We start from the raw sequence: 24,948 nt of genomic DNA on the forward strand, positions 1-24,948 counted from the left end.
CAAGATCGGGAACAATTCTAAGAATGCAATGTTCCTAGTCAGACCACTCTCATGCCACTCACGTGGCCACTCAGCCCCACACCAACGTGGGCCCAAGATTGCCCCAAAACCAATGCTCCCAGCCGCATCCGTGAACAATCCCAGTTCTTTGCTAGAGACCGCCGGTGCCGGCCAGACAACAGAACCATTAAAGTTTGTCAGGAAACTCAGCCACACCTTCAAGTCATTCTTCACCTCCGCCCTGAGGCGAACCCTGTGGTGCTTCTGGGCCAGGCCTACCATAGCTCTTGCAATTGACCTCGAGAAAGGGCGCCCCATAGGAATGATTCTCAGGGCGAAATTCAGCTGGCCAACTAGTACCTGTAACTGATGTAGAGTCACCTTAGCAGAAGACAATGCCGCCTCAATGGCCCTAGAAAAAGCCTGAACCTTATCAAGGGGCAACCTGCACTCGCCCGCCACTGTGTCAATCTCTATACCTAAAAATGACATACACGTCGCCGGGCCCACCGTCTTACCAGGGGCCAGGGGTATCTTGAACTCATGAAACATGGCCACTAACTGTTCCAAAGCATGCTCACAGTCTGCGGAAGCCGCTGGCCCCATCACCATAAAGTCATCCAAGTAATGCACGACCCCCGTGTAACCTGACCTATATGAAAATAGCCAGTGGAGCATTGAACTAAATGTCTCAAAATATCTGCAAGATACTGCACACCCCATAGGCATACACCGGTCATAATAGAACTTGCCATCCAACTGGAAACCTAACAGGTGATAGTCCTCCGGGTGTACCGGCAAAAGGCAAAAGGCAAATTCTATGTCTGTTTTTGCCATGATGGCTCCTGGGCCTAGGTCCCTCAATTTCTGTAAAGCGGCATCAAATGAGGCATAATTCACTGAACACAGGGCAGGGTCAATTGCATTGTTCACTGAGGCCCCTCTGGGCGCCGACAGATTATGTATCATCCTAAACTGACCAGGGTCTTTCTTGGGGACCACCCCTAAAGGAGAACACACATAACCAGGCAGGGGAGGAGTCAAAAAGGGGCCCGCTACCCGCCCCAACCCCAGTTCCTTGTCAATTTTGGATTTGACCACTGCTGGCTGGGCCCGTGCCGAAAGTAAATTATTGCAATAATCAACAGGGGGAACGTCCTGCGCTGGGATGCGAAAACCCTCAGAAAAACCAAGGTACAATAATTTGCGGCTGCTGACCGGTCAGGATACTGATTCAGCCAATAAATCAGTCTCCCAATGTCTATGGGAGTGGGCAATTCAAGGCTGTGGGGGCTTGATGTCCTTACCCCCTCCTCCCTTCTCTTTGGATTTTTTAATGCACTTGAACTCTGGGTGGGAGTGATGCCCACAGTAGGAGCACACGTGCTTGAACTTGCACTTATCCGAGGGCCAGGTGCATGTCTTCCTATTAAAGGCCCAACAGGTTGCTCTTTTCTCACCGCCCCCCCCCCCTGCGAAGTCCGAAAGGGCTGTCTAGCTGGTTGAAACCCCCCTGACTTGCCACCATTCACACTTTCCAGCCAAACATTGACCTCCACTTGGTCCCACCCCATGTCAGGATCCTGCACTTTTTCCCATCTAAAGTCCCTATCATAGTCTAACCAAGCCGAACCACCATGAGTTGCGTGTGCCTTCAAAATCTTATGCTGATAATAAACCAAGGATGCAGCTAGCTCTGGCTTCTTTTCAATCAACACTGTCATGAACACCTGAAAACCAAAAAGCCAGTTTGTAATGGACTCCTCTACTCTCGGCCTCCTATCCTTGGAAGCGCTGTCCTTACCATCTTTATCCTTGTACTCTACCTCCCACCTTTTGGGTCGAACGAGAGAAAACAGATCCACATATTCCCCTTTCCAGATCTTCTCCTTAATTTCAAGTGACACATGAGTAGCCAAGCGGCCAGGTTTAGATAGCACATAACCCTGCCCACCCTCAGCTTTTTGCCCACTGGCAGGTAAAACACTCGGGCCCTCAGGCTTACCTCCTGAAGACGCGGGACCGACCGTCCCTGATGCGGTGGTCTGTTGACCTAACTGCCCATTGGCTCCCCGCTCCTTGACCAGTAACGCTAGTTGGGCCCTAATCTCGCTAAGGGTGGGATCATCAGATGCACTTGGCACCCGTGGCGCGACTGCTGCGGTGGCAACCACTGCCCCTGACACGGGGGAGGGGGCTACCGCCACCGGCGTCATCCCTACCCCCCCACCTTCCTGCACCCTAGGACCTGTTGACAATGATTTAAGGGCCCTCAATATTTCAGTGAGCGGGCCCGAAGCTGCACCCCCTGGGAGAGGAGTCACTGGTGCTGCAGGTTGAGGGGCCGATGGGACGCTGGTAGGGGTGCTACTGGTGCTACTGTGCCAGGTGGATGCACCCCTCCCCCCGTCACCGGGACCGGCGCAAGGGCCGCTAATGCTCCCCGAATCTCCTCCAAAATCGCCCCCGTCCTGTCCTCCGGTGGGCCAACAGGGGCGGGCGTCCCCGGATTACCCTGGGGGCTGCCAGGTGCTGCTGGCGGTAATTCAGGCTGCCTAGGGGGCGGTACGATCAAAACATCTGGTTCGAGCGGGACCTCCTTAGGGTTCGCCTTCGCCCGACCTCCCGCTTTCTTGTTCTTGCCCCGCCCGCCTTGCTTCTGTACCCTAGGTTTCTTCTTCAGAGGGGGGAAAGCGGCCCTAGGGGGGACACCCGGCCTCCGCGGGCGCTCAACGACCGCCTCGGGCTCCGCCTCGGGCTCAGGAAGCTCCCCGTCCCCCTCCTCCTCACTACTGTCCTCGCCACCATCAAATTTGGCTAGCAACGCTTTGAGCAGCTGCGCTACCTCTGGGTCTTTACCCTTTCGCTTCTGGTGCACGCCTTTGGGTGGCATAGTGCCCCAGGAGTCCGCGCGCGGGAAAATTAAAAAAATTGAGCCTCCCGCTCGCAGAATACCCTACGCAGCGCCGCTCCAGCCAACCCCCTCCCGCCTTCGCAGCTCGCGCCCAGGCGGCAGGTAAGGGGAGTCAGAGCTCAGCGGATACCTACAAACAAAACGCCGCAGCCTGAGCAGGCCCCAGGGACACCCACGGAACGGCTAAGAAGCAGGGCGAACCCCGAAGCCCACCCAAGCCCGCAGCCTCGTGAGCCACAACCCCTTACCTGTCGCACTGGTCGCTGCTGCTCAACTCTGCTCCACCGCGATTCCGCTCGGTCCTGCTCGCACTCCTCCACGCCTTCACGAACAGCCGCCGCAACTCCTTCGAAACCACGAGGGAAGTGAGGGTCAGCGCCAACTATGGGGCAGGGGAAGCTACAAGATCGGGGACCGGTCAATACTTAAAGTTTAAAGAAAACAGGCTACCGAGCCTGGGGGTAAAGGGGGGGGGGCAGTAGGTGCGAGCAGGTCCGTACGCAGACAAGGAAAGAGGCCGACCGAATTGCGAGTGTGACCTATATAGGTCACGGCCTCTGACCCCGCCCGCGCCGGAAATGCGTCACCGCCACCTGGAAGGATTTCCTCTACCCGGTCGCCTCCCATAGGGTGGACGACCGGCTACACTCTGCGAATGGGGTGCGTGGGCCGGGGGGCCGGCCCCTAAAGGCGGGCTCGTCTAGCCTCGCCCTTGGTAAATGCACAAAACTTGTCGAGTAAGAACTATAGCTAATCACAACCACTTGCCAACACAGGCGCAAGCATTGTATGTAAATTCTTGAATGATGACTAGAAATGACCTGACCTGCTATCAGTCTCCTTCATAAAGTGGTTTATAATGTGGCTCCCTCCCAAAGCCAAAATGTATGTGCTGCCACTGGCTGTGGTGGTCTAAAGGAAACTGGGAAAGTAATACTCACAGTAATACTGCGGCAACAAATAACAAACAAGCACTTGCAGTGCCATAGGTCTCGCATTTGCGAGAGTTTGAGCTATTGGCATTGTTAAGGATAATGCCTTTTATTTATGTGTTTACAAAACCTGCAAGCGGAGGTTAAGCACCGCTTACAGGTTTTGTAAACACATAAATAAAAGGCATTATCATTTACTATGTCAATAGATCTAACTCTGGCAAATGCGAGACCTATGACACTGCAAGTGCTTGTTTGAGGTGTGAACGTCTGACCCTTGACAGCTACAAGAGTAGGAACCATTATATTTATTTATAACTTTATTTCGATTTGTTTAAAACATACACAAAATATATAATAAAAACAGTGACAGGGCTACTCATGGTAATTACATTGACTGATGCAGTATCTATATTCTAGCACCTTTAAACATTTAAAAATTATTATTATTAAATAGTTTAAAAAGCATTAAACGTTAAAAGAAAACCATGATTATAAACCTATATTTGGCTCACTGAATTTGGATAATAATAATAATAATAAACGCCTTTTATATAGCGCCTGGTTACACTAGGTACAGTTAGTCTAGGGGGATAATACAGGATGGTAATTCGAAATCAACAAAGCTTCGCTAGAGTTGAGCCTTTACCTCTTCCTCTTCTCTTTCCAGCGGAGCACCCATACCCACCCTAGGTACTTTGCTACTGCTACCACAACCGGAAAGGCCACAGAGGTTTTAAGGATTCGAAGGGCCTCGAGACTGGACCTAATACCCATATTAGCACAGGTTGGTTTCAGCCAGCTCGTTCTTGGTTTACTGTAAGCAGGACAAGCGAAAAAATGTGGCCTACTGTTTCTATAGGGTCTACGCAAAACGGACAGTGGCTGGATTGCGTATTGGCCCACTTGCTTGTAAAGTTGTTGGTAGGTAGCGTTCCCACTCTAAACAGGTGGAACAATTTCCTATTGCGGGTTGATGAAATAATATCCCAATATACCGCAAATTTGGGCTCCAGCTTTGAATCTAAATAGACACTAGAAAGGGAGGAGCCAGAGGAGGTCTGGATTGGCAGTAAGGTCCTGGTCTCCTATTGGTTCTAGATTTTAGGGCTAGTGTTGTGATTGAATATTGTTAGGGCTAGGGTTCTCATTGGATGAAGGGGTCACCTGAATACTAGGGCTACATGAGGCCAGGGTTAGTGCGTCTCAGCCCGGGCATCGAGGCTAAGGGCGGAGAGGACAAGGGTAGTTGCTTGTTTGAGCCTGTTCGGGACTAGGGCCAGAAATGCTGCCCTTTTCCTCATCTCTTCCTACTGCTAAGACCTAAAAAAAACATGTTTTTTTAACTTTCCCTCTTTTATCCCTCCACTATCCTTTTCAATCAAAATTAACAGACTAACATGTTCACTTCTCAAATTCCATATTCAACTATACTAATATACTGCCCAAATAACTGAATAACATATCTACTACTCAAATTACTTCATATTTATACTATACTAATTTTAAACACAAATCCTTTATGGGTTCTGGAGTGGCGTGCTACTCGCCAGAATAGCGCTTCAACACTCATCAGGGGTAACAAGTGCTATAAGAATGCTAATCTTTCTTCCCCTTTTATCCCTCCGCTATCCTTCTCACTCCAAGTAACAGACTAATATCCACCACTGCAATTACCTCATATTTCACCATATTAAAATCACCACTAATCCTTTATAGGCTTCCGGAATACCGTGCGTCAACAAGCGATAAATAAATACAAACCTTTGTCCTCCTCTATCCTTCTGCTATCATTTCATATCCAAATAACTGACTGACTAACCTATCCACCACTTAAAATGTACTTGCATGCTTCACTATACTAATTCAACACTAATCCTCTATGGGTCCTGGAGTAGCGTGCAACCCACCGAAAAAGCGCATTGACGCTTCGTATGGGGTAGTAAGCGCTATATAAATGCAATTATAATACAATACAATACAACTGGGTTCGAACAAGCGTGTAAGTGAGCCTCAACCGCCTGTTGAAGGTTCGGGGGGGAGGGAGGTTTCTCTCCCCCATTCATTTTTATTTTATTCAAATTTGGTTTGGTGGGTTCAGATTACAACATACATTTCAAACAATATGGCCATGAGCTTCACTTGGGAGGGATCTCAGAAAACAATCTAAAAAAAATACCAATGCCTTTTATTTAGGTTTGTTTTTAAAGCATTAATAAAAGGCATTGTCATTTACTATGCTGATAGCTTAAACTTGCGTAAATGCGAGACCTATTGTATTGCAAATGCTTGTTGATCTTTGTAGGGAACAGTATATTTCTAAGATTTTGTTTGCTAAACGTTGCCAAATCGCTGCAACGTGTGACCGTAGGTTCTGTGCAATTGCTCTCCTCCCTGATGTCAGGGGCAATCTGGGGCTTTGATTATAACTTCGGTGTTGACCTTCTAATTCAATCAAGAGCTAGGAGGTTACCAAGGTGTTTTTTCCCAAATAAGAAGGGTACTCAACAGACCTTTTTTTCTGTTTTTATATAGCGCAACCTTTACCTGAGCACCAGATGTGTTACAGACACATTCTTTGTTAGGCACACACAGGGAGATTATGGGGCTTATTTACAAGGCCCTTGCACCACTTTTGCGTCATTTTTAACGTGGGAAAAGTGACGCAAAAGTGGCTCAAGGGGCTTGTAAATCTGCCCCCAAGTGATTTGCCCAGAATCACAGGCTGTTGTACGTCCCTGTCGAGACTCGAACCCGTTTCCCCAGCTGGATGGTGATAACACCCTCTTCCATGACCCCCCAGACTTCACATCCCCCACCGCCACCCCCGCTCTCCTGGAATTCTAAATCTTAGCAATAGAATTGGGAGGACTGTATTGTATGGGCATTCATGCAGTACTTTTCATACCTATTGGTAGGCCTAAAGCTTTTTCTTGATTGTTCAATAAATGGTTACTCCAGAGGTATAATTTATGCAGTGCTTCGTAGCCCTAAAGAAGCCTCCAAGCCCTCTGATAGATTGGATGTCTTGAAACGAGGCTCATAAACAAGGCACTATATAATTGCACTGGTAGTATAACGGATTAGAGGCTTCACATGATATACATGTGCCTCGTCCTCCGAGACAAATAACGCTGGCATCCCATGGGGTGAGGCAGCAGGGACTTCTGAAACATGTGGCATGGGGTTTGAATGCAAAGCATGAGAGCAAAACCCTCATCTGACGTCACTGCGCTGAGACCTTGGCTAAATATCTGAAAATGTCCGGATCAGATTCTCCACAGCGCTTGGAAGTCTAATCTATACCACTAGATACTTGTACATAAAATACACCCAGGTACCAGCTACCACCAGGTGCAACAAGGACTGGGGTTCAACAGGCACATGACTTGAAACGGGCAACTGAAGTGTAGTGACAAGTAGAGAAAATAACAATAGAAACTGGTGGCTCCTACGGTTGGGGCACTGTCAGTGGCCTGTTGTTTTCTGAACACAAGCAAATGTGGCAGCAACGAGGTGCCAGTCAGCGCGACGGCTCTTAGCACTTAACAGGGTCTCTGCATTGTTATGAGCACTTCACGCAAGGGAAACCCGCAGGGCAGCAGCAACTCGATGGTTTGCGTTACTCTGCGCCGAGAATGTGTTAAATGGGTGGAGAGTGGGTGTTTCCATCCACCCACCCACCCATGCTTTTTTACGCATTCCTAGATTTACGGAGAGTAATAAACCTGGGACGGCGTCAACAATGTACGCTTTCCCCTTTCAGGCATGGCAGCGCGGCAAATTGTGCAGCTGCATTGCGAGGAAGGTTTGATAATCTGTCCAGGGTCCATTTCAAGAGTGCTCTTGGAGCTTTTCAAAGTCAAATGTACCAAATTGAAGAGGAGACTCGAACCTTTTCAACCCACATGCATATATGTACCCGCTCCGCTATTTTACACTGGTCACGGCAGTAGAATGGAATACAAAATAGATTTGATTTAATCATCTTTCTTATACTACAGTAAGATCTAACCACTCAGTTTGTGCTTCCTTCCTCCAACTCTCCTGTAAGGGAGAGAGGAACGGTCATCAATAGCAAACAGCAGTTGCATAAATGCAACACTGGTCGCTCGCTTCGCGCTCAGAAGGAAACACTAACACTCTTCATCGTGGTTAGCGAAGACCAGACACTTTCGAACACATTTCCTCAGTTAAGAACTATAGAAATGATCCCTGAAAGTATAGTCTTGACCGACGGACTACAGCTCAAACGGGCAGAAAAAGTAAAAACCCTTCTTACGTACAGTAAGAAAAGCTTCGGCATATGAACTCCAATAAAAACACATGGCTGTGTAACACCACAAAATAACAATTTAAAGATGCACAGGCAGACGCTTTCTTCCCAATAAAGCATTGTAAGTAGATTCTCGGCAACTCACTGCTTTAAAAATCTGCATAATCGAAATCAGCAACGAATCACATTTAGCCTGCCTTTTCGGGACACACACGGATTCCCTGCTCGCTGCTCCCGAAACAGACAGAGGACTACAGTGTGAAAGCTAAAGTTCAAACAGGTAAACAGAGCGTAGCCATAGTTTTGTTTCGTGCTTTGGCTCACAGCAACAATCACATTTTTACTCGTTGAAAAATTAAGAGAACCAGTTGGCAAACTCACAGCAAAGACAATCTAGGTTACTTTCACCGTTTTCTGCCCTGCACTAAATGAGCACTATTACCGTTTCAAGATGGCTATGCATAGTCAGACTGCGCGAAGAGTGTGTTTTACTACAGATCAGACTGAATCACCAGAGCACTACTCTGTCGAAGCAAAGCCGCACCCGAGCTCTGATTTCACATCATACTGTGCCAAAACTGTAGGAGGTCTAGGAACTATTCTTGTTCACAGCCTTGATTTTGGAGCTCGAGCCAAGACAGGGATGTTTCTGGAAGTTTCATCCTAAAATATCTTTTCGAGATCTTCCACTTCCTATCTGAAAGCGATTTAATGTTCAGAGGCAAAGTGCTATTTGCACTCATTTTAACTACTGGGAAGGACCTAAGCTTAGCAGGAGAGGTTCTGTAGAGTGAGATGTAAAACGCTACAGAGAAACTGGTAAGGGATATGTAACATTGTGTAGATTTAATGAAGAGCATGTGAACTGCACTTTGAAACAACATAAAATATGCGGAGACACCAGAGGTGGTTGTGAAATTCCACAGGCACTGATGAGTGAGACAAGACATACTACTGAGACTGAGAGTAACATGGCGTCTGCTACCGAGAACTGCTACGAACATCCTGAGGAGAATGACACAAGATTTAATGCAAAGATACTGCAGAGATGCAGTATCCTGATTCAGAGATGCAGTATCCTGATGAAGTGCTCCTTAGTTACTGAAGAGTATAGCATGATAAATGCTAGAGGGGGTTGGCACAGGCATGAGCTTTGCTACAGAGATACTCAAAATAGTGTGGGAAATGTTGTAAGGCTATTGAAGAGATATATGCGGGCCGGACTGTCCGTAGCGGCCACCGGGTATGTCTCTGGTGGTCGGCAGGGTGAGATCCGGTTTTAGACCCCTGGGGGGACGTTTTTCTTACCAATCGCTGGTTTTGCAGCATAGCTGCGATATCAGACCCCTGTAACAAAAGTAACTTAATTTACCACCATCTCCCCCCTGCCCCCCGGCCAGATTCAATTGCTGGGGCCAGTTTGCGTTCCCAGTCTGGCCCTGGATATATGAGAAATGCTGCTGTCATTTACCCATTAGTGAGTTAAAAAAAACATTCATTAATAAAACTGTGACTAAATCTCCAGATAACAAATTAAACTATAGTAAAATAAACTACTAGCCCAAACCTCTACACAGAGTAAAATCTCTACACAGAGGAAAATCTAAATAAATCTATCAAGTTTTTAAACATGGCTTCCTGACAGTTCACCTAAAACCTAAGTACATAGACTGATGGGGGCGAGTGGCTACTAGGACTATAAAAATTAAATCTTTAAAGAGATGGTAAAAAGATACTAGAACTCTCTACCTGTGACTGAGCCATTCTGTGCGGAGGAGGTTAATTTAAAGCGCCCACAAGGGGAGCTTTTGTTTCTGTGTAGTATACTCTATTGGAATCCTAACTAGTGTTCAGCCATTTAGAGATTGCAAAATCAAAGTGCAAATGTGCCTAAGCATTGTAATGCCCCTCCCTCCTTAAATTATGTCAATAGGGCCAGATAGATGAACAGCACCCTGCTCGCCAGGTCTGTTTCTTTGCGTTCTACGGCCAATACCCTTTTCTTCACTATCCTGAGAAATTATGCCAGTGCACAGTTCAGTCTTAAGTCGTCCGTAGGGTTGAAACACGCAACAACTGCCTCTCCATATGATATTAACCCTCTCTTGATGAAGTCTTTGTGTAGGAGTTTCCAGCACACTTCCACTGATGCTTTGAAAAGACACAGCACATGAATGATGCCCTCTAATGCTTGTCCACAAAGTCTGCAAAGTTCCCTGCATTCCTTTATTCTCAAAGGCAGGTAATGTTTTGATACAGGCAGTATACAGACCTCTTAATCCTTCAGTTGTTCGTATAATCTTGGACAGCAGGGAGCTGTCCCCCACTTTAATCCTAATACACATGTTAGTATGCAGCCTTTGTAGTGCCCTTAGAACACCAACAGAAATGTGGCAAAAACAATGGGAGTTGCATGAGAACACCCACACAACAACCCTGTAACGTCTTCCCAGGGCAGAGTAAGGCAACGCAGAGATTTGACCTGCATTGCCTTACTCCAGATTTAAGGAGCCACTGAGGTCATGCCTGGCTTCATAAATCACATTTAAAGTTTGCGTCGCTCGTGAGTGGTGCAAGAGCGATGCAAACCGGCTCATAAATGGGCCCCTAGATTTCTGACTATTCCCTCTTAACAGACACAACCACCTCTGCTGCCGAGAACCTGAATGCACTCACCACATTATTACTGATTGTATAACTCATCTCTTAAAATTGCATTTACTCCTGTGACCACTATTCTGATTATTGAATGTTCCTGGGAATATCTTTTACATCCTCAAGACCTTCTGAACAGTGCTCCACTACATAACTGGGCCAAGTTCCTCATCCAGAATTTGGATCTATACAATCCTATAACAACTGTGACAGAGGCAGACTTCTTGAATACAGCACTAAACAATAGCAGTAGGCCCTCGTTCCCAAGAATCTTCCTTATTCAAGCAATATAGAATTAGGCACAAATGTATGGAAAAAGTGACACAGCGCAGAAAGTCACCTTGCTGCGTTGTGTTACAGAGGAAGGGCAGGAATGTGCCATATTTATCACAATATGGAATATTCCTGACTTTTCTCAGCACTGGCCCACTTTAGGCTGCCTAGCGCCAACGCATGCACCCTTGCACCATGGTGCAAGGGTGCCTTTGTTATATGAGGGATTGTTTATGTGCAGGAAGGGGCACTTTCCTGCACAAAAATAATCCCCTGAGGCATTTTCCTCTATCTATGTGTGCTGTAGAATGCTGCACACATTGAAAGAGGAAGCAACAAGCAGAAATATTGTTATGCCACCCTTGGAAGGCGTACAAGCATTTTGGCACTTTCCCTGGTCTACCATTAGAGGTAAATCTGGGAAAGCTTCAATATCCATGGAAGTTGCACAGGAATACCCAAGTACGCTGTGCTTACCAGTACACACTAACCCTGCATTATCATGCAAGGGTGTGCATCTTGGCACATGGCAGACTAAAGTGCACTAGCGAAGGGAGAGCGAGAGAAAAAGTGGGCCATATGTTAGTAGATATGACACTGTTCGGCTCCCTTCCTTTCGCCCACAGCAACTTTGTTTGCTGCACTAAGTTGCGTACAGTTAATACATTTGCCAGTAGTCTACAGTAAGTTATATATGCACATTTGAAAGTCAGAAAAGCACTATTTGCTGATGCCACATTATTCAGCGGTAGAAACCGGTCATCAATAATAGACAGTTTTATTTCTCTTAATATACCAGTCTCATATTTTTCTCAATACGCGAGTCAGTGCTTGGTTGAGGTGCAGCTCATCAGAACACGGTCCATCCTGTCCTCAAACCGTCACGTATATAGTCAATTCTACATAACTTTGGCTTCATAAAGCATCCATTAATTTGCAGAGCTATGCTGTCTTTCTGAATTTCATCTATAACAACTTATTTCTGAAAGGTTAAATCTATTGAATCTCAGATTTGATGCATGCCAAAATTTAAAATAAGAAAATATTTGATGATACGACAAAATAGAAATAATCTGATATCTAATTTCAGGTCCAGACAAGAGGTGGGAGCACCATAGTTCTGGTAAATCCTAAATTACTATGAGCTTTTTTTAATAAAAAGTATTAATAATTTTTATTAAAGTCTTGGAAAAACACTTAAGGGCGTAGGGTATGGTGTCCTGCTATGGTGTCTTAAATATTCGCTCACTTGTACAAGCAGACCATAGGAAGGAACATTAACAGGAGAAAGGAAGAATAGGAGTAGGAAGAAACGGAAAAAGTGAGTATAGGCAGGTAAAATGCCACAGGAGGAGAAGGAAATATGAAAACTATGGAGTGGAGAGTGGGAGGCAGTGGCTGGAGAGACTGTCAAAGGGTGTATGGTTACCACTGTAGATAATGTATGCTCTTACTCTCCTGCTTAACAATATATACTGAAGATGCAACTCCTGCAAATCTCATAAACAATGTTATTCCCCCCCTAACCCCCTCATCTATTACATTTATACCAAGAACTGTGCTAGTACTGAAAGCTTACCGGGGTTCATGCATGTCCAGGAGAACTGTATGTTGCTGAACGCTGCAGTCCGTGCATGGTGACCCCTCCATACTGCCTAGTCCGCGCTGGTGCCTCTGCACTCCTGGTCACTCAGACTCAGAGGGGTGTTCCACCATCTGCCTGGCACGCCAGACACCAATGACGGTGGCTGGACTGCGGAATTAAGAGCTAGGCAAAGGCTGTCAAATGTGGACTTAGTCATGTGCTAAATGGACTCCATGAGTTTCAGGAAAGGGGCGTGGACAAGCCTTACAATGTGCCCTTTCCAAGATGGTAGTGTTTCCCTAAGATGCTATCTGTGGATCACAATGCGATGCAGTAGACAGACACTAGTCACTGTTTTAATCATATATAAATAGACATTTAAACACCTACACAGAGCCGAGATCTGTCTTGTTCATATGTTAGTTGGGAAAGAGCCCTGTTTTTAGCTGTTTACTGAACATAGTCTTACTTTCTAACGTCCTGATCTCAATAGGCATGGAGTTCCATAGTTTTGTGACTAGATGGGTGAAGGAGGATCCACCCCACTGAGCCCTTAGTGTTCGGGGCACAGTCAAAAATTGTGCAGTGAATGACCCCAGAGCCCTGTTAAGGGTATAGGGTGTTAACAGGGCCCTCAGCAGTGAGGGTCCTTTTGTATGAAGTTCTCTATGTGCTAAGCATAACGCCTTAAACTTTACCCGTTGCTCAACGGGGAGCCAGTAAAGGAAGACCAAGGCATTTTTGGCCAAGATGTGTTTTAGAACATTGAGCAGCAGCCGCGCTGCCGTGCTATGAACGACTTGTAGTCTTTTTGTAATATATCATGGAAAGCCTAGGTATAGGGAATTCCCATAGTCAATACCAGACAGTACTAAGGATAGGACAGCAATTCCTGGAAGGATGGGGGAATAGGTCTTTGATTTTTAGGTCTCGGCCTGCGTCGCACTGCGTAAGCAGTAGGCCGAGTCCGAGATTTTATGTTTTGGCTAAAATGGGGCTTGCACCCGCCCCTCTTCTCCATTGGCTGACTTTTCTAAACGGAGGCCAGCCATTGGAGGAGAGGGGCATCACTCTGTTCAAGCCCCGTCTTTTTGCGATTCGGGGGCGTGTTTTATGCAGTTTTTAAGCCGTGATGTCATCAGTCATTCAACTGCTAAAAACACGCCCCCGAATCGCAAAAATGGCGCAGATTTTGTGACGCCATTTCTGGACGACCACCGCCAGAGGAAGTCCAGAAGCTGCCGGTGGTGAACTCCGTGACCAAACGGCGCACATGGCCACTCATGGACGCATTAGCATGTATACTTCTGCCTCGCACTCTCAGGTCGGCACTCGGGTCCCAGCGGTGCTGGCCGGCTCCATCATGTTTAAGGCGGTGTTCTCCCTCATTTCGCCACAGTTTTGCCCAGGGCTGGATCCCAGCGCACTCTCATGGCCCGTGTTTCTCTCAGAGCTCAGAGTCTGCCCCCCACCCCTCCCTCCTCTTTCCGCGGTAACCACAGCCCTTGTTGTGTGTAATGCGGTATCTGACATAGCCGATGAATATTAGAACACGCATCTTGAAAAAAAGCTCACAGCATTCTTTTCATTTGCAAATGTATGCTTTTTGTTGTTTGTTACTGAGTTTATTAGGGGTGGCTCTGTGGTTGATGCACGTGCGTTTGTACATTCTCAGTGAATAAAACTATGGCGGGTGAAAGACTTGCTCGATGAGTTCAGTGCAGAGTGTGTTCAACAAATGCAGTGCCCGCGTATTTGAGTGCAGTGTTTGCTCAGAGCAACAACTGTTCAGTGAGTACAGTGCCTACTGGGGTGGGGGTGGCAGTACTTGTGCAATGAGCACAGTGCCTGCTCAGCCAGAACAGTATGTACTCACTGAGTTGAACATCTGAGTGCAGTATCGTGGTAACACAGCACCTGCCCTAAGGGTGCAGTACTGATTGCGGACCACAGCACTGGCCCACTAAGTACAGCACCCACCGTAGGAGCACAGTACTGTGCGTACTCTCACATCGCACTGCATGCACTGCCTGTGTAGTGCCCGCCTACCGGTGCAGCGCTGCCTGTATTAACTCAGTGCCTGCTCCCGCACCCGGCAGCAGTCGCGCTTCAGCGAAATCTGCTATTTCTTCAAATTCTACTTTCAATACAAACACGGAAATTCCCACGATGAAAGCGACCGAAGAGATCCTGAGAGGGGGGCTGTAACAGGGAGGGGGCTACGAGAGGGATTGAGATGTGTTTACCCATTACAGTTTTTTAAAACACCTCCAGGGTCTTAAATAAAGAAAATTAATGCCAATGTCTGCTGCATGATCGAGCTCATTAAACCCCTCTCCACCACAAGCGTCACCACCTGAAACAATATTTACAGACGAGCCCCTCTGCAGACACACGGTCACAACCCCAGCCCCAAAGCAAACACCTGCATTCAATGGGGCACAGACGGAAAGACTTCCTGGGGCCTTGGAGAGGGCCTGCAGCGAGCTCCACCTCAGCCACAAGCTTCTCCTCAGTCTCACCCCCAAACTCACCCTACGAGTTCTTCATCCCTACACCCTCCATCCTCCCCTCCCTTCCCTGCCCCAAGACAAGCACCCATCACCCTCAATGGGGCAAAGATAGAAAGACTTCGGCCTGTGAGAGAGTCTGTACCAAACTCTCCCTCGGTCATGAGGTTCCTCTCTGTCTCTCACCCCCCCCCAGCCCCACACTGTGTCACTCAACCTACCAGCTCTTTATCCCCACTCCTTCCCACCTCACACTCCCTCCCCACCCCAACACTAGCACCCGCCATCAATGGGGCACAGATGGAAAGACTGCCTAAGGCCTGGGAGAGGGTCTGCAGCGAGCTCCCCCTCAGGAACAAACATTTCAGCAGTCTCACCCCAAACTCACCCTATGAGCTCTTCTTCTCCACACCCTCTCCTACAAATGCTTATTATAAGTTGAAAGTGCAAGTGGTGTGTTTTACCTGAGTGAACAGCTACAAACTTGTGTTGTTTATGAATATGTATGGTTTTATTTGGTCTTATTTTAACCAAAAACGTAAAGTCTACTTTTATAAAGTACAATACGTTTGTGTCTACTGGGGCCGGGGGAGACACACAAAAGTCTTCCAGGGACTCTTGGTGACACAGACAGCTCATTGCCTACTGTGTTTCAGTGTGTGCTGGGGGACAACACTCTTCTGAGTTGTCTGTGTAGTTGTCTGTGTATCTGCACCTACTGAGGGACAAACATAGCTCTGAGCAAGACTGTATTTTTGTGCCTGCTGGAGACACACTGCTCTGGACAGGATGGGCCCCGGCCTGGTATCTTGTGTGGGGCACACAGAGCACTGGGTAGTCTGTGACACAGATTGCCCTGAACAGATTGTGTTTTAGTTCCTTCTGGGGGACACACACTCCTCTGAGTAGAGTGTGTATTGGCCCGGAAAAGAATGATGTCTTAAGTCAGCTTTCCTAGCCTTGGCCTTTGAATATCTCTAGGAAAATGAAAGAATTCATCCTTTTCTTTAACCCTACATTGTTTGCGCCGCGCGCGCTGGAGTGTTTAAGATATAGCAGCCACAGTACAGTGCCTCCGTCGCTCATTATGGGCCATAGCCCAGTCTCCAGAGAAGATGCCAAAAGAGACTGATGTGTGTCAACAGTGCTCGCAATAGGAAGTCACTCTAACTCCATCAACTGTAAATAACCATAAGGAGTGAGTCAAATTTATATCACCCTCTTCAGCTCTGCCAGGGTATTTTTCCTTTTTTAATATAAAAACTTTTGTTGTGTAGCGCTTAAACCAACGGGTCTGTGTTTTTAAACGCTGTAAATGCAAAATGTCTCAATTTCCCAATGCCCGATGGACGGAAGGCTCAGTCAGCCTCGCCGGAATCCACAGACCACCTCACGTGCCGGGGACACGTGTTCAACTCAGTGAGCCATCCTGCCGTTCAGGATGAAAGCATTTCCCCGGAGTGTAGTGGAATGATGGAGATGCAATCTGGGAAGATAACTAACCTGCTGTTTACATAGCGCTTTACGCTGCCGCTGCACTTCTGGCACAGGCAGGCGGGATCACAGTGTCATAGAAGAGGAGGGGAGGGAGACAGAAAGGCAGACACAAAACAACAATCTGCCTCAGCGCCAGACAGGCACGCACAGCCATAAAAGAGACAGAAAGCTTGAACATCAGACACACTACAACAGTCAGAGGCAGGAAACATCAGGCAGTCATGGGACACGCAGGCTGACAAAACAACAATCTGACTCAGTGAGAGGCTGACCGGGTCTCACAGTCAGAGAAAAGACAGGAAGATGGAAGGGCAGACTCACAGCAACAGTCAGAGGTAGGCAACATCAGACAGTCGTGGACAAACTGACCACACAAGCACAACGTGACTTCGTGACACAGGCAGGCAGGTTCACAATGTCATAGAAGAGGCAGGAGGAAAGTTACGGGTTTACATCTCCTCAAAATCAGTCGAGCCTTCTATGCTTACAGGGGTCAGTACATTGAGCGCCATTATAGCTACTAAGCTTAACTAACATAAGATATTTAATATGCATATAAATGCTCGAAAGTGTTCTATTAAAAAAGGCACTACAGTTACTGTTTTTATTCCTCTGAGATCCCACTTCACCCACAACCTATTAGTAATTCAGTGCTTAATTTGTAAATAAAAAAGTGCCCGGCCCAAGGCATTGCTTACCAGGCCACTGCAGGGGACGCCTTTCCTCTCCGTTGTGCCATATAAGTGTGTTTGTGTGCCTGAATCTTGTTTTGTAGGTGGCTCTATGTGAGGGTGGCTCTATGTGAATGATTGTGTGGGTGGCTCTGTATGTGTGTGTGGGTGGCTTTGTGTGTGTGGCTCTGTGTGGGTGTAAATGCAATAGGTCATGTGTTTGCGAGCGATTAAGCTGTTGGCATTGTAAATGACATTGCCATTTAGCGATTAAGCTATTTGCAATGTAAATGACAATGCCATTTATTTATGATTAACAATTGTATTGTAATTGCTTGTTCAAAGAGTTCTGAGAATGCCATAACAGCTGGCATCACGTTTTCTAGCTTGTGCTTCTGTAAAAAGAGAATTGCCAAGCCCCTTTCCCAGGCTTTTAATGGGGGTGGGGGCATTGCCCAGACACATTGGCCATTTGTGAATCAGCTGGGGGTTAGGCATATTACCCAGTACCATGATCTCTGTAATTTCCCCATTTAGTTTGAGGTAGCAGCTTGCCATCCTTCACAAATAATCAACATTAGCGTACGCAGGACCTGGTAGTCTACCTTAATTGGCTGCTGTTGATCAGAAAGAAACAGCACTTTAAAAGTAAACTAGAAATATCGTAGTTTGAAAGCTATCTGTTGTACTAGTGCAGTCAACTATATGGGCGCTATATAGCGTTACAGACTATATAAACTATAACTCACATGTGGAGAAGGAGGCAGACCGTCAATATAAAAGCAATCTGTGCGTGCTTTTCCCTCCAGCGAAGGCTGGCTAGTTTGCAACAAAACAACATTCATGAATAGACCTCGCAACCTGTGTGCCCGGGTACCTCCCTTGAACGAGCCCATCCGGTACCCACCCAGACTCCTCTCTTCAATGCCTTTGTGTGGGGCAGGGCTGAGCTCTGTGCGCCGGCCGTCAGCCACACCTTGAAGCATAACTTAGCAGCACGGGCAGTGGTGGCTGGTGACATTTGAAAGTGGTGGGCGTAAAGGTTGCGTGCGGTACACTGTGGCGAGTGAACGTAGCGTGCGAGCCCGAACATATCAAGGACATTTTGGAAAAAGAGCGGCAAAATGGTGCATTTTCAAGGGTGTTTCAGAAAGCAAGAATGTTATCCCCCTCTCTAGTATATCTCTTTCTCTGCCAACAACGCTGTCTACTCCCTACCTATATCTCTTTCTTTACCTCACCTATCCCTTGTTTTATCATCTTAGTCTCCCTGCATTGCTCACCCTTTTTACATTTCGCACCTTCTCTACCTCGCTGCAGCTTACTCTTGCCTCCTGCTGTCTTCCACTGCTTAGGCTCTACCTTTCCCCTCTCTTTCTGCCTCACCTTTCTCTATTTCACCTCTCTCTGCCTTAATACTGTATTACATTTTTCTCTACCTCACAAATTAGTAAATCATCATCTTTTGATCTACCAGACACCAGTGTGAAAGCGAGGTACAAGGCATGACAGAGCAAATCAAGAAGCCATGGTTGAAGGTATTGGGCAGATTAGGGCAATAACGAGTAGTGCTTGGTGGCGATGCTCCCAGGGAATGGAATGTAAAGCAGTGGTTATCAGTAACTGAAGTGGAGGGCAGTGAGGGCAACAGATGACAGAAGTGGAATGAAACAAACGGGCAGTTTAAGTACATTGGGGTGCAGTGTGGCGTTAAAAATGAGACAGCCTGGCTAGCAAAACATGAAGAAGACAGTAAAAGTGAGGTGGACAGCAGAGAGGGAAGTGAAGCAGAGTGCAGAAGGTGAAGAGGGACAGACACTTGTCAGCAATATGTAGTGGGATGACAGTGATCAGCATGATGCCAAGAGACAAGTGAACATAAGTTGCAAAACGCAGCGGGTATTTGCAAGCTGGAGTTTGTGACGGTAAAGGGAGACAGAAAGGGGCAGCAAGCGAAAGTGGATAACAGGGCAGTCCGTGTTATCTCACACCAATGATGTTGTCCGTATCAAAGGGCAGTCCGTGTTATCTCACACCAATGATGTTGTCCCTATCAAAACTCAGGATCTATCGCTTTCTCTATGGGACAGGGCTCTTTACCAACGCCCCTTTTTAACCCCTTCGATGCTGGTGACGGAACGGTTCCGTCATCAGCGTCGGTTGAGCTGTGCTGATGACGGAACCGTTCCGTCATGACTCCGCCCGCGCAAGGCGGAGTCAGCATGGGCGGGGAATTTGCGCAGCACGGATGCGGTTAAATTTTGCTGCGGGGGGGGGGCATGAGAGTCTGTTGGCACTCTGTCAATGCCCTCAAGAATCCCAGACCTTCCGCTCACTCTCTGATGACACACACACACCCACGCACACAGACGCACACACACACACACACACACAACAGTCTAAGGTTTTTGGGGGTTGTTGCGGAAGGGACAGAGAGAGAGACACACTGGTGCCACTCGTCTGCTTCTCGGATCGCTGAGGACAGGCAGGCTCAGCAGGTAATTCAGACTTCAGGAGGAGGAATTGCACAATTGAGAAGCAAGGGACAACTAACCTGCCTAATCACACTAATCCCAGGGAACCAGGAATTCGAGACCTTCTTTTTAGAAGGAGAACATTTTGGGTGGGTCGACTCTTCCTCTTAACATTTGCCCGACACCCATCCTCCTGACAGGCTTTCTCGGTGCATTCCAAGTGTTAATTACACGCATAGTTTAAGCCCACCACCAAAGGCTGAGGTTTATGCTGAGAAAGCTGGGCACCAAGAATAAGGCACGAGATGTGTAGACTTCTTGGATATGAGAAAAAAAAGGCAAAATCAAGAAATACCACTTGAAAGTGCACCACATTCCGAGCAGACTAACAAGTGGCGCACAGTTATAGGCCGTCTCACTCTTACTTTTTTCACAGCAGCAGCATTGAGGATCGGATCTGGAAGACGACGACGACGACCTGCGTACTGTAAGAAAAATACCTGTACAGACAGTCGCAGTGCACACACACAGCGAGCGTGATGGTGGTGAGGCAGAGGCGGGAGTCGACTCAGTCTGCTGCCTGTGCACGTCAGCACGACCCTCTAGAGCAGAGTTCTTCAAACTGTGGGGCGCACCCCGCCCCAGGGGGGTGCTACACCATCCCAGGGGGGGCTCAAACTCGGCCCTAAAATCTTACCTTTGTTGTCCTCCGCGTCGCAAGTCTTCACCCATTTCAAATGGGAATTTCTTTCATTAGAGAACTCCCGGTGACCGAGGGTTGGGGAGGGAGGAGAAATCATTGGGCACAACGGGCCCATGCTTTTGTTTGCAAAGTGCTAACTGTTTACCATCACAGGAGGGGGTTAATAGCTAGCGCTTTAGCTGCAGTGGGAGGCAGGACGTCTCCTCAGCTAAAACCGAAAGCAAAGGAAGAGAGTCCTGTTCCTTTGCATTCGATTTCAAAGCAGAGGAGACTCCTTGCCTCCCACCATAGCTGAAATGAATGTTCCATAGCTGCCAAGGTTTAAGATTGCTTTGTGTGACACTTTTATAATTTCAGTGTAATTATGAGTTACATTTCAACCACTGAGTGACACTTTTCTTGCGAGCAAAATCAAACAGTAATGACGTGGGAAATGTATATACACATTAGAAATTAAACACATATTGGAGCAATAATTCAATGTATTCACTTGTATAAATTCTAGACCTCCTTGGCTGCAGAGTTTATGTGAGTTATCAGTTCTTTAAAAACAATTTCTCTAATATCAAAATTTGCATTGTGTATCTTGGCTTTTTATTCCATGGGATAACTCTGTTATTTAATGACAGAATCATACATTGACTTGAAAGTCATGATTGGCTAAATATATTTACGAACAAGCTACCTGAGAGCTTCAGAATATTGATTGGCTTTTAAATGTGACATATTGTTTTCGATTGCCATGCTGCCACCGGCATTCCTATTTGATTATATTTTCCGAAATTCAAAGGTTTTGTATGATCGTGACGGTATTTAATTCACAGTTCTTCTTACCCCCATGCACAGTCCTCCTTCCTCTCACCTCACTCAGGTAAACTTGTGTGCCATCCTGCTCACTGCCACTTGGATCGCCGATGGAAAAGGCCTATGTCAATTGGATAGTACAGACTGTGGGCCTTGTAAAGTTATTTTCTGCCTCGTCGCCACTGTAGCAGACGCAGTGTCTCTACCAGGCCGCAGTAGCTGGGCCGCCAAATCTACAGTTGTCTTCTGTTAAACTGACACATACATACATACATGAGTAAAAAATACATCATGGCTGCAGGTCAGCCATGCCAGCATGGTGTTCTTGTCATCACTTGTGGCTCCTGACTGTAGGCCTCCCAAAGCAGAAGGTGGTGAGCCCATCCTAAACTAAAATCCCCCATGCTGCGGTCTTCCGTGGCGTGGTTCTACCCTACTACTAGTACTACACTAACCTAGTCACATAGCTAAAAAAACGGTAACAGCAATCTATTCACGGCAGCTGCGGATAAGTGTTTAAAAAGATGTAATTGATAACTGCAGTTTAGTTAATAGATATGGCCCGTGATATGTGCGCGGCGGTCGATTATGTAGTGTAATAGATTCCAGAAATTTCTGTCAGGTGGTGGGGGGGCCCAACATCGAAAACAATTCAGCTGGAGGGGCTCAACCTACAAAAGTTTGAAGACCTCTGCTCTAGAGAGTGAGACGTCACTCACCTGCACACCAGCGGCGCGCGCGTCCTGAAATGGCCAATCACTGCATGGATTCATATGAAGTCACACAGTGATTGGCCATATAAGTGCGGCTGAGGCAGTGTGTGCCACCACCCACGCGCGGCATCCAATAATGGATTGCCTGCCCTTCTGCGCAGTGGACCAGCCAATCCTGGCGCTGCATGCAGCGCCAGGATTGGCTAGGGGGGGGCGCACTGACTACTCGCCCTTTGGAACCCCCGGGGCTGCGGCACGGCTGCTGTAAAAAGCAGCACCCCCCCCTGGTCCCTCTCTACTAGTAAGGGGACCTTCACTGAGGTAGTGCGCATGCTCGGGCTAGTTACAGCCCAAATATTCACATGTGCAGTAGTACTGCTGCAGCTGAGAGACTGTCACTCAAGCTGCAGCAGCCCAGCCCAGCCCCACCCCCTGCGCACTCCCGATGAAGTCAGGTGTGTCCGGATTCGGCGCTGCAGAGCTTATAATATTCAGAATTGATTGCCATCATGCATGCCAATGCAAAAAATATTTTTAGTGTACTCTTGACGGGGGTGCGTCCATGTTGCTTAGAGGGGCTACGCCCCTACGCCCCAATGGACGCACCGCGCCTGAGCACGGGAACTCGCTCGGTTCTTTGTCCGAGTTTGCACGAGCAGCCCAGGTCCAGTATTCCATTTTCAGGGAAGTCCAGTGTGTGTGCTCCCGGTGCAGACAGTTCTATGCGACCGGCTTGGGGGCCGCGCTCCGCAACCTAGAGTCACTCGGGGCAAGCGGGTGTCTCGCGCAAATTGTCCTGGGACTGGCTGCAGCCAGGAGAGGGCAGGAAGGAAAGACTAGCGGAGGGGGAAGGTGAAGATAAAGTGAAAGCTCGAAAGAAAGTAGGAAGGACCGTGTGCACAGCCCCGCCTTGATCCTTTTTTCCTGCATCTAAATGCACACAACTTGTCGAGTAAGAACTATAGCTAATCACAACCACTTGCCAACACAGGCGCAAGCATTGTATGTAAATTCTTGAATGATGACTAGAAATGACCTGACCTGCTATCAGCCTCCTTCATAAAGTGGTTTATAATGAGGCTCCCTCCCAAAGCCAAAATGTATGTGCTGCCACTGGCTGTGGTGGTCTAAAGGAAACTGGGAAAGTAATACTCACAGTAATACTCCGGCAACACTATAACAAACAAGCACTTGCAGTGCCATAGGTCTCGCATTTGCGAGAGTTTGAGCTATTGGCATTGTTAAGGATAATGCCTTTTATTTATGTGTTTACAAAACCTGCAAGCGGAGGTTAAGCACCGCTTACAGGTTTTGTAAACACATAAATAAAAGGCATTATCATTTACAATGTCAATAGATCTAACTCTGACAAATGCAAGACCTATGACACTGCAAGTGCTTGTTTGAGGTGTGAACGTCTGACCCTTGACAGCTACAAGAGTAGGAACCATTATATTTTTTTATTTATTTATAACTTTATTTCGATTTGTTTAAAACATACACAAAATATATAATAAAAACAGTGACAGGGCTACTCATGGTAATTACATTGAATGATGCAGTATCTATATTCTAGCACCTTTAAACATTTAAAAATTATTATTATTAAATAGTTTAAAAAGCATTAAACGTTAAAAGAAAACCAGGATTATAAACCTATATTTGGCTCACTGAATTTGGATGATAATAATAATAATAAACGCCTTTTATATAGCGCCTGGTTACACTAGGTACAGTTAGTCTAGGGGGATAATACAGGATGGTAATTCGAAATCAACAAAGCTTCGCTAGAGATGAGCCTTTACCTCTTCCTCTTCTCTTTCCAGCGGAGCACCCATACCCACCCTAGGTACTTTGCTACTGCTACCACAACCGGAAAGGCCACAGAGGTTTTAAGGATTCGAAGGGCCTCGAGACTGGACCTAATACCCATATTAGCACAGGTTGGTTTCAGCCAGCTCGTTCTTGGTTTACTGTAAGCAGGACAAGCGAAAAAATGTGGCCTACTGTTTCTATAGTGTCTACGCAAAACGGACAGTGGCTGGATTGCGTATTGGCCCACTTGCTTGTAAAGTTGTTGGTAGGTAGCGTTCCCACTCTAAATAGGTGGAACAATTTCCTATTGCGGGTTGATGAAATAATATCCCAATATACCGCAAATTTGGGCTCCAGCTTTGAATCTAAATAGACACTAGAAAGGGAGGAGCCAGAGGAGGTCTGGATTGGCAGTAAGGTCCTGGTCTCCTATTGGTTCTAGATTTTAGGGCTAGTATTGTGATTGAATAGTGTTAGGGCTAGGGTTCTCATTGGCTGAAGGGGTCACCTGAATACTAGGGCTACATGAGGCCAGGGTTAGTGCGTCTCAGCCCGGGCATCGAGGCTAAGGGCGGAGAGGACAAGGGTAGTTGCTTGTTTGAGCCTGTTCGGGACTAGGGCCAGAAATGCTGCCCTTTTCCTCATCTCTTCCTACTGCTAAGACCTAAAAAAAACCATGTTTTTTTAACTTTCCCTCTTTTATCCCTCCACTATCCTTTTCAATCAAAATTAACAGACTAACATGCTCACTTCTCAAATTCCATATTCAACTACACGAATATACTGCCCAAATAACTGAATAACATATCTACTACTCAAATTACTTCATATTTATACTATACTAATTTTAAACACAAATCCTTTATGGGTTCTGGAGTGGCGTGCTACTCGCCAGAAAAGCGCTTCAACACCCATCAGGGGTAACAAGTGCTATATGAATGCTAATCTTTCTTCCCCCTTTTATCCCTCCGCTATCCTTCTCACTCCAAGTAACAGACTAATATCCACCACTGAAATTACCTCATATTTCACCATATTAAAATCACCACTAATCCTTTATAGGCTTCCGGAATAGCGTGCGTCAACAAGCGATAAATAAATACAAACCTTTGTCCTCCTCTATCCT

General features: G+C 46.9%; 1 protein-coding gene and 1 non-coding gene across 3 annotated transcripts in view; both read right to left on the reverse strand.

Annotated features, from left to right (window-relative positions):
• The window catches only part of ABITRAM (actin binding transcription modulator), a 756,845-nt gene that overhangs the window by 344,284 nt on the left and 387,613 nt on the right, over positions 1–24,948 (reverse strand). The gene's annotated exons all lie outside the window — the stretch shown is intronic.
• On the reverse strand, positions 7,860–8,077 carry LOC147722947 (small nucleolar RNA U3). The gene has a single exon (XR_015295447.1). It is a non-coding gene; the product is annotated as a small nucleolar RNA U3 (small nucleolar RNA).

This window comes from Lissotriton vulgaris, chromosome 4_1 (genome assembly GCF_964263255.1).
Source record: "Lissotriton vulgaris chromosome 4_1, aLisVul1.2, whole genome shotgun sequence".
Classification (NCBI taxonomy): Eukaryota; Metazoa; Chordata; class Amphibia; order Caudata; family Salamandridae; genus Lissotriton; species Lissotriton vulgaris.